We start from the raw sequence: 11444 nt of genomic DNA on the forward strand, positions 1-11444 counted from the left end.
AAACATTATTTTTTCAACACACCACTTTGATGTAGTGGGTTTGTCTAAAAGCTTCTCCGAACTTGAAAGACGTGACTCTTCGATATTCCCCATTGGATAAGGAGAAAAGCTAACCTACTCGGCATTCTCAAATGCCTAGAAGATTTAGTCTCACAGTAATCAAAGACAGATTGAACCATACAGAAATGCTGAAAATTTCTATGCACCAGACAAATTTGCAACAATCTGCGAGTATGAATCAAGCATATTGGATGCTTTTGGAGGTTCTTTTCTCCAATTTGATTGGTTAATTAAAAGTAACATTTCTCGGGTCTATATATACCACCTCTTCCAATCTTGGACCTGCACAAGATAAAAACCACATATGGCTAGCCTGCGACTTTGTGCATGCATGATACTGATATTGTATGCAGTTTCATGGTCTGAAAGTCGCCTTCTTAATCCATACGCTGAGGGAAGGAACCCAACTAGGTCTTTTCGAGCATTGTCCATTACTGCTGGTTCAGGGAAAGTGTATCAGTTTAGCATTCCACTCAGAGATGAATACTCGAAGAAGAACCTGCACGAGTCAAAACGTCTGAGTCCTGGAGGTCCGGATCCAAAACACCACTGATCAGCAAATTGTTAGTAGTGGAGATTTTCATAGTGCTAGATATAGCACTTATCAGAATCATGGCACAAAATAGCTAGTGCTGTACCTGATGATAGGAATTAAATTAATTGTCAAATGCAATAAGTGCCAAATTAATATGTTGTATCTATTCAATTTTTATTGAATAGAATTTGTGTAATAGATTATCTCTGAATAACTAATTGTTCAATTATTAAGAATATGCAATGGTTTATGAAATTTAGCACTCCTGTTCTTGGCAGTCTCTGTTAGTAGTATTCTCAGTCTCTTGAAGGACTCCTGCTCCTCTTTTTGTCAAATTTCCTGGAAAATGGAATGCTTACATAAATTTGTTTGAGAGAGAAGTTTTCTCCCCAATGTTAACTTCTTTAGTTTGGCAAATGTTCTCTTGCACCTTTATCAATATGTATATGTACACTTCTGCACAATGGAGATTGAGTGCCATCAGTGAGCTCATATTGAATTTCTTTTGCAGTTCTTTTAAGTGTAAAGCAAGTTTGCCAGAGAAAGTGCCAGGGACAAATTTAATGTTAAACTTTTTACTCTTTCTGGTTCAATTCTGTTCCCTCGTAGATTAATGTTCTGATCAAATTGCAAAGGTTTTTATTTTGGATATGATTATATAAGGAATGAAATTTTGTTCAATTTTAAAACTGTTCTCATAAATCAATTTGGTGTCCAAAAGATTTTCTGAATATCAATTCCTGTCCTCTTTCATACATATCCACTAGTGATCTGGTTGTTCCACTCTGTTGAGGTTGGATTAGGTCATGTCCCATCAGAAATCCAGCTATGCAGTTTATAACTTAATACTTAAACGATTTCCAAGTACAATAATTACCTAATAATTAAACCACAAAGTACAACCAGAAAATTTGTTAGGTCTTTTAGCTTAGTTTAGCTTTACAATGCAACATTCAATTAGCAACTCTCACAAGAATAGGGTTTTTCATTTTTTTTTTTGGTCTGCATATAAGCTAGATAGATGGCCAGAGGTGGTTGAGAAGGATTTGAATAGTGAATACTCTAACCAGCTTACAGATCATACTTCATAATGTTACGAGAAAATGAAGAGATATAAAGCTTGATTGAACGTGGAAAAGAAAAGAGAGAGGTTGGAGCAACTCAACATTGAATGGAGAAGCCTTTCTATAGTGTACTATTTTTTCTTTTTCCACTCTAATGATGATGGGAAGAAAAGTAGCCATTTAAAATGGTAGACCTTTGCTGCCTTTTCAAACCAAGAAAGGTGATGTCATCTCAATCAATAATATGCGTAGAGATATATATTTTATTCGCTCATAACAGCTCATTGGTCAAGGCCAACTACTTTAGGTAAATGAAGGTCCGTCAAATAATTTTATCCATAAACATGACGGTATGATATAAAAAATAAAATTAATATAATTTAAAATTAATAAAAATTATATATAAATTTAATAAAATTCAAAAAATATATTCATATTTAACATGTTAATATAAATTATAATATGATAATTTTTATATTTAATAAAAAATAAATATACAATTTACTAAACCTAAATGAAAGTAACATTTTATAAACAATTGTGATTTAGAAAATTCACATGCTATAAGTGAAGGTCATTGATATATATATATATATATATATAAACTAGAATATATAAACAATTCTAAAAGTAAGTTTTTTTTTTTTTAAAATATCCTGGAGTTTAGTCCCTTTAATTCCACTAAATGATTATTAGTAAGATTTGAATTCAAGATCTCTTCGTCGAAGAGAACGGCATTAATCTATTGAACAACTACTTGTTAATATTTTAAAAATAAGTTATAATTATGATCAGGTTACTGAAATTTATTTATTATTTTACAAATATACTCTAAATAATTACTTATAAATTCTTAAATCTTCTTACGAAATTAAAAGAAAAGCGATCATCGAATAATAATTCATTAAACTAATGCCTTTAATATATATGGATAAACTAAATTTCATGGCGTTTAAATATTTCATAAGACTATCTGCAATTGATTTTAGTGCGAAATAATATTAAATTTTTTGGTTTGATAATTTTTGTATTTAATTTCTTCTTTTGAAAGCATACACATGGGGGATATGTTTTTTTTTTTGCTAATAATCAAGTATTTGTTGCTAATAATCAAGTATTTGAATGTCAGTTCCCAATGACCCACCCATTCATATTTAGGATCATTAATTATTCATCCTTCCAATAATGCTTGTTGGGCATCTTAATTTGTCTAAATAAACATTTGAAAAGTTGACCTGTTTTGAGAAGATTATTGTTTTCTGCACAATCAACAACCAAGTTCAGCTATCTAGTATGCCTTCAATCTTCTAGAGAAGAGCATATGAAGTACTCATTATCTATGAGGAAGAGGGACGGCATCGCCGGCCCACTACATTGCTCAGTGGATTCATCCTAAGTTCACAATTGAATATATATTGAAGAGAACACAAAAAGCTTTTAGGGAAAAAAAAAGGTGTTGGAGTTCCACAAAGAATACCGAATGCAGACAACAGAAAATTGGAAGTTTCTTAAACAGTGGTACAAAAAATATGTTTAAGTGCGGTTGGGACTTAGGGGTGCTCTAGAAGAAGCCAAATGTCACTATGTCAAGCCAATCGGAGAATGAGAAATTTCATATGGAGCTGAGAGCTCCTCCAATTCGAGGGCACTTTGCCATCAGCATTTCCTGCCTCTAACCACATGATTCGCATGTTGACATTCATCACCCGCAACAAAAAAGTTCAATGGAAAAAAAAGATTGGATATTGAGAAGCTTTAAGTCCTTGCATCTTCATTCGATCGATCATAAGTTTTTTCTCTTGCTGACAAAATTTGTTCCACCTATATGGTTCTTCTATGGTCGGAATTGTTTTATATGATTAACGAAAGGGATCGTTAGAGTAAATAGGAAAATGAGAAACGAACAAATAACAACAAAACAGTCCCATTATGTTCTCAGGGCCCATTTCACCCACTTCAATTAAAAAACAAAATGTGATAGTTTTTTACTATGGAATTCTCCGGCTCGAATTCCTGCAAGACGAGCGTACTATATTTTTCTGAAACCTTGTTAAGAAAATGGCAAGCTCGAGATTTTATGTGTACCTGTTACTATTACTGGTCTCCTTCTCATGGTCTGATGGTCGTCCTCTTGGTCCATACACAGAGGGACGAAACCTGATTAAGTGTATTCGAGCATTGGCTGCCAGGCAAGCATTTAAGAGTGGACAGGCAAATGAAAACAATAACAAGAACCTGTACGAGTCAAAACGAGTGAGTCCTGGCTGACCTGATCCCCAACATCACTCCATCCTTCATTAACAAAGTAGTGACACCCCAAAATTTTTGTGCTCCTACCCTCTAGTCTTCTTACTTGGAACGCTTTTAGTGTTAAAACTCTGACTCCACCCCTGTCAGAAACAACTTCTATGAGATGTTAAAGTATTAATAATTCGCCTGCGAGAAGGCTTTCATAATGCCTAGACACTTAAGTCAAAATGGGACTATACTGTTGTTATTTGTTCGTTTCTCATTTCCTTATTTACTCTATCGATCCCTTTCAGTAACCATATAAAACAATTACCGACTATAGAAGAACCATATAGGATGAACAAATTTTGCCAGCAAGAGAAGAAAATTGTGATATGATATTCCAAATGAGGAGAAACAAATTTTATGAATGCTGCTATTCCAAATGAGATGAATTTGTTGGAGGGAAGTCATATAGGAGTACAGAGTACCTAGCAGTGAGGAATCAAGAATGTAATATATATATATATATATATATATATATATATATATATATTTACAGTTTGGAGAAAAGAGACTAGAGCTGTATTCTCTTTCTTTGGAGGAGGGCATGTGGCTAAAGTGTTGTAGTACTATAGTTTTTTAAAAATTTAAAATAAAAAGAAGCCTATTGCAGTTTCTGAACTTTTTGTTAACCTTTTATTTGGACTGACTTGACTTAATGGTTTGTTTTCTGCTACAAAAATTCCTTGTGAAAGGTGCAGTTTAGTGACTAAAAGTGCAGTAAATTTTCCTTTTGTCATTCATAGGTTTACCGGCCCTCTTTGAGATAGTAGAGGGAAAAAGGACCTCTTTAACTTGTTTAAGTCATTAGCTTCCAAACATAAAAAGGTATTGCTTTGATCGTGAAGCTTAAAGTGCACAGAAAGAAAATCTGTTAGCTCATTTAATATATAGATTAGAAAACACCACCGAAACTAGCTTTAATGACTGACAACCACTATTTACTGGTGCTGAATACCTCGATTAATTGGGATCTTGAAGTGACCATGATCCATGGAAAGATAAACAAGACTATAATATCCTGCTGTATTTCCTATTAGTTGGGTTGGATTCTTCTTCACTGCTGAAATCTTCAGAGTGATATTATAAAATGAAGCATTGATACCTCAGGAAAGGAGAATTATATGTTCATTTCCGATTTCAATTCAGAAAAAAAAAAGGTACCAGGAACCTTTATCATACATTGTTGAGTTCTTGTCAATCATAGAATTAATTTCATAGTATAAGGCTTGTAAAATCCTATCGTCAACACCTCCAAAGCTGAATCAGAGGTCTCAATTTATCTAAAGCAACGAAAACTTGTCTCTCTTCCTCCTTCCCTTCTGTAAACGAAGAACAGTCCTTCTTCCCTTTAGAAAAAATGGATAATTCATGCTTGAAGTACCTTTATAAACAGCTAAGCTACTTTGAAAGTCAAAAGGAATAGAAAACGCAACTATATATGCTTGCTCTAGCATTGAAGCAAAACTCCCCTTTTGGCACTTTTTAACTCGTAAGCAGATTAAAATATAGGTTTTTCTGCACCAAGTAGTATGTATGCATCTGCCTGGGTGGAAGAGATGTACTTTATTTCTCTTCTCTCACGATCCTTCGTTCAACCTTACAATACGATTAGAGGGGACATCAAAACTCTGATTCTTTTTCTTTTTTTTTTTCTTTCTGATACAAGAGGGGAGCTCCTAGAATTTGAATCTAGAATTTTATTCAAACTCCCACCATCCAACCATTTAATGCATAAAGTAAGCTATAATAGCCCTGAGGTCTACTTATATGCAAATTATTATTAATGCATAAAGTAAACAGCCCGGGTCAAGTTAATGATCTGAAGCCTGTGTTTAATCTGTTCCAATCTTTGTTGTGTCATCAATGACAGCAAAATAGAAAGACGGTGATGTTGATCTTATCTTGCATTGCAAATCAGACAGAAAGATGGTAAAATTAAAGGCAAAATCTTTCATTTTCCAAAAGGATGTTCTCTCTATTAATTTAAGGCCTGGCTTATCCTTGTGAGGTCCTTACCAATAAAGATAAACAGGTGGCAGATGAAGGGCTTTCTACTTTTAACTCAACGAATTGGTTTAATGTAATGTTTTTCTCAAATTTTTATTATCAAAACTGTCACAGGTCGGTTTGGTTTATCCACTTATCCTCTATGGCATACGAATGGCAATGCCTCACACTGACCTATTCTTGAGTTATCCAAGTGTGAAGTTGTGAATCTTATAAATGATCAACCAGTATCAGTAATAGGCTAAAAGGAGTATAATACTCCACAAACTTACAATAATAGATGTTGGCTTGGGGCTGTTTGACGTCTTATTGGCAAAAGCTTTGTCAGAATGATCTCAGGCCAAACCTTTGTATTTTTACATTAGTTCTGCCAACGGGAAAAACGGTCTTTCCCTGTCAGATTACAATTTACAGTCTAGTGATTGATTTAAAATTCCTCATCCACTTTGTAAAAAGGTTGATTACGAAGTATATAAATATGCAAAGCCTCTCAGCTACCATGTCAAAGCACAAGGTTTTCACTTAATCACCTTAACCACAATGTCTGTCTCTAGGTATCTGGTATGCCTTACCTTGGTCTTACTACTTTTGTCTGCAGGCTCAGAGAGTCGCCCTCTGATAGAGAAGAAGAATCTAAACCAAACTATGAAGGCCTTGAGACGGTACCTGAACGAAGAAGCTACGAAATACCAGTATGAACATGCTGATAGAACAAGTCCCAGCGGACCTGACCAACATCATCACTTCATCAATAACTAGTTTATAATTTTGTAGTGGGAGGTGGTATCTTCTCTAACGGGTACAACCGAACCCACATCTTCTTCTTCTTCTTCTTAAAGTGGACTTTACGTTGTTGATATATAATCCTTCTTTCTCTCTCTTGAATATGGAGGAAAAAAGCATCAAAATGGATTTCGACAAGACACCAATGTTACATATGAAAAATTATCTTCTCATAGGGCCTTTTGTAGGTTTACATATGCTTGTATACTATCTTTGACAGAAGTAAATGAACGTTTCACTTTTCAATTTTTATGTTCTCATCAGTTATTCCAAGTAATTTGCAGATAATACGAGTTTGATAAATCTATCTTCATCCTCAACATTGTGAGTATTTAATAGTTATAGATAATTCTCATGTCCAGAACTTCTTTAAAAAAATAAAAACCAAAATTTATTTTTTTATTTTTATCTTGTATATTTAAATAATTTTTTATAAACATATATAATATATTTTTTAATAAAATTATATTAATTTTAATTAATTTAAAATAATAATTTATATTATTTTAAAAAATTTATTTACTAAATATATATAAAATATATGTAAAGTATGGATACAAAATGAATGTTATATTATTTGTATTTATCCTTATACTCAATAAAAATTTAAAATCATACTCATCTCTATTTTCATATCCATAATATAATATCTATTCTCATCTTCATTTGAGTAAGAAATCGAATTCCTTGTTAAATATAAATAAGATTAGCATCCCTAACCTTAAGCGACCATTTTTAAGTTAAAAGTTCAAACTCCACATTCTCAATCTTCTGATTCTTGTTTAATATTGATTGCAGTATCCATCAGTTAAATTTTAATTAATAGTGGCCATACTTTTGTTTTTTTTTTAAATTAGAGTAGTCATACATTTCAAAGTGGAAAATGCATGCACAGGAGGAGATGTCTAGCTTTCCTATAATCAAGCAGTTGAAAACCAATTGGATTTAGCAATGGATGATATACCATATAAATCAAGTTACATATAGCACTGACCTGATCAGGACACAATATTTTCTTTAAGAATTCAAGGATTTCAGGCCTTCAGCCGTGTGTTAATTAGAAGAACATACAGCATGCATGCACTGGCATCATACATCAGCATTCAGCAGCTTTTCTTTTCTTTTTTTTGTGTTTTTTTGGATGATTGAATTTATATATTCATTCATTCAACCCTATCAGTATCTTTACAAACAGTTTTATCTAATTACTAAATCATCAACTTCCTAGAGAACAAATTTCACAATTGACGTTCTGATCATTTGGTTATTACAAATGTTCCAAAGCAGATGCACCTCCTTAACTGCAACCCTCAACTTCGATGGTTCCAGCATTTTGATGTTGACATTAAGAAGTAGTTTAAGTGTTTAACAGGATTAAATGATACTGTTGCTTGCTGAGGCGAAGCAGTTTTCTATTCAAAATGAAAATGTATTTGCAATAAAATGGAGAGGACACTGATTGAACTAATGGAGTGTTATTTTTTAATAAAATGAAAAAAAAAAAAAAAAAAAAAAAGCTGAAGCGTGAATCAAAAGAAGTGTAAGTAATTGAAAAAAAAAAAAAAAAACCCAAACAAAAGGGATATCTTGAATTTGATTCTGGCCATGGGGGTTCGTACTCAGGTATTGTTTATATCATAGTTTAAAGCATAACAAAGAAAATGGTCGACAGAAAATCAGGCGTACAGATCAAGTGTATACTGACATAACTTTTGCCTTCTGGTAGATTATATAAAAAAAATTCATATGTTACTTTTTTTTATTAGGAGTTTAAAAAATAATAAGACAAAAACTGGCAACGTCCTTCGACCTCTGACAAAATGGCTTATAAAGTTCGAAAGTTCTTTATGCAAGACAACGAGAAATACCAGACCCACTTTTCAATTGATTAGGGACGCAGTATAATGTTACGAGTCACCGTTGAGCCAAAAAATAAAAAATAAAAAAAAATTTGTGACACCTCACGTCTTCATAATTTATTATGATATTTAATGGAGATTTAAATTTAAACATATGAGTTACTTTCTATAAGGTAAAATCATAAAATTTTTAAATCATAATAAATAATATTTTTTAGATTAAGTATAAATGTTTATAAATAATATTAAAATAGTTATCAGTCGGACGATAAGTGAATGTTACATCGTGAGAGTTACTTTTAAAATTTTATGAGTGCGCTAAGTACTATATCATAGAGTCATTTTTAAAATCTTACGAGAGCTAAATGTTACACAATGAGAGTCACTTTTAAAATTTTAACGTCTGGTGTAATCTTGTAATTTGAGTGTATTTTGTGTTATGTTTGATTCTGTGATTTATATGTATTTTATGTTGAGCTTGCCTAACATTTAGTGTGATTCAATAGATTTATATATTTTGCTCCCCGCCAAGCTTCAATGATTGGAATTTATGATACTTCAATCTTATATCAAAAGATTTTGAAGATTTGCTGTAATATTTAAGCAGAGCTTAAACTTAAACTTATGAAAAACTTTTTGTAGGATAAAATTATAAAAATTTTGGATCAAAATGAATAATATCTCGTAAATTAGATACAAATCTCTACAAAATAGTACAAACCCAAACTTATGACTCACCTTATGTGGGACAAAGAGTACGGGTCTGCATAAAAATAATATTGTTCTAAATTTGTGAGACATTTTTTATGAGATAAAATTAAAATTTTATAAATGTAAGTTGCAAATTAGAAAAGCAGACCTAATTAAAAAGAAAAAAAAAAGGTAAAAATTGCCAAATTGGGAATCAAATAGGTGCTGTGTGATATTAATAACCCCGTGGAAGAACACTGTCCTAACATGTAAAGTGGCAAAGACGCATTCTTTTTTCAGAGTCACTTTGTGATCAACAAGAGACAAAAACTAAACGCAACAATGACTTCAATGAAATTTGACCATGTTTGTCTCTTTCACGTCCTGTGGTTCAAGGATTTTATATCCTTTAACAATTTTATTTTCAGGGGTTGCTCAACTTTGTTCCTGTTATGTCTTTTAATGAGAAATGAATAACCAAGCCAAAGATGTGGGTATGCTCGTGTGGGGACCTTAGACAAATGCTTTGGCCTTTATGCAAGGGATAGTTAAAGTAAACAGGTAATGGTAGGAAAAATAATAAACCTTCTAGAAAACTAAAACAAATATCCCTACGGATTTGTCAACTTGCATACTCCACACCATTGTTTCCTGAGCTGTGAAATCTTGGACGTTTGCCATGAATTTCCAAATATATATGAGAATGAGATTTATGTTACCATAAAATGGCCATTTGCCATTGCCATCCATATCTATCTACTACTGATCAGTTTCCTTGGATTCGGTACATTCAGCTTAGAAATGCCTGCAACCATCACTGCAGGCTTCACTAGTCATATTACTCATTTTATCAGCAAATGCAATTAATATTGTCGAAGCAAAGAGTTATGCCAGGCATAAGACAATGCAGAAAAAGATTGATAGTCAAACCATCATCCATGCATTGGCAGGCTATGATTTGTGCGCAATGAAGCATGACATGAGAGTATTGACGGATGCAACAAGAATTTCAACAGGAGGGCCTGATCCTTAACATAACTAGCTACCTCCCATTTACTTGAGGATCAACCATACACCAGCATTGCCCTAGAGACAATGTGGTCGGGGTAGCTCTGTTTGTCACTTCCAATAATTTCTAGTAAGAATTGTGAAACTTCGATCATCGAGATGTGTACATACTTATCTCAGAGCATCTCGAATGCTAAGAATATAAAGCTTATAAAATAGCTACTTGACAAGCTATATATATTTAGTATTCAGTAGTTGTTTTCCGCATGCCAAATCATGAGGAGTGCGTCATTCTCACCCATCACCAGGCATTGAGATTGCAAATACCAAACGTCGAGGTTCCTTGACTCCTTCAGTGAGCCCTTGACTGAACTAATTCAATTAAGTTAATTAGTAATCTTCACAAACATGGATAATCTTCACATATGAATGATAACTGACAATGTAAAAACTGTTATTTGAAAATCAAAGTCAATCCTTGAGAAGTATCATTTAGGATATTCTTCTTATATTTGGCTTTCTGAAGGTAATCAAGTGACCAATAGGCTTGCCTTGCCTTGCAGCCCAAACTATCATGAAAGTAGATGAAGCCCATATTATAAGACTAATCCATTAGGCTTAGGTAGAAAGCACGTAACGGCAGGCCGAATTGTTCTTAGGCCTAGTTATGTCCTGCAAAAAGTTAATTGACCTCTTTAGTCCTAAAATATGCTTTTAATTTCATTATATAACATTAATATTTGAGATATAACCTAATCAGTAGTGATATTTTCTCTGAGATAAGAGGTTGAAGTGTTTTTATAATTTTTAGTTCAAATTTATCATTGTATTATAGATTTTTTTAATGAGAGATCGAAGAAATTAATCAAGAAAAGCAAGAAAACTGAAATAAAAAAAATGAACAAAGAGCAAAGAACAGGATTGAGAGTTATGAACAAGAAATATGTCTTGCTGTTGCTGCTGTGATGATTGTGAATGCAGGCCCTTAGGCTTCCTGTTGGATCTGCCCTTCTTCTTTTTATCCCTCCTTGTTGGCATCTGGATTGTAGGATGTTAATTGCTGCTTTTAATATGATTTAATGGGGTTGTTTTTGTGATGCCGTAGGTTGGTGTTGACTTGCATCTGCCCATTTTGCTTGTGCT

The sequence above is a fragment of the Durio zibethinus genome, chromosome 28 (genome assembly GCF_047325235.1).
Source record: "Durio zibethinus cultivar Kanyao isolate XHJ-2024 chromosome 28, ASM4732523v1, whole genome shotgun sequence".
In the NCBI taxonomy this organism is placed as follows: Eukaryota; Viridiplantae; Streptophyta; class Magnoliopsida; order Malvales; family Malvaceae; genus Durio; species Durio zibethinus.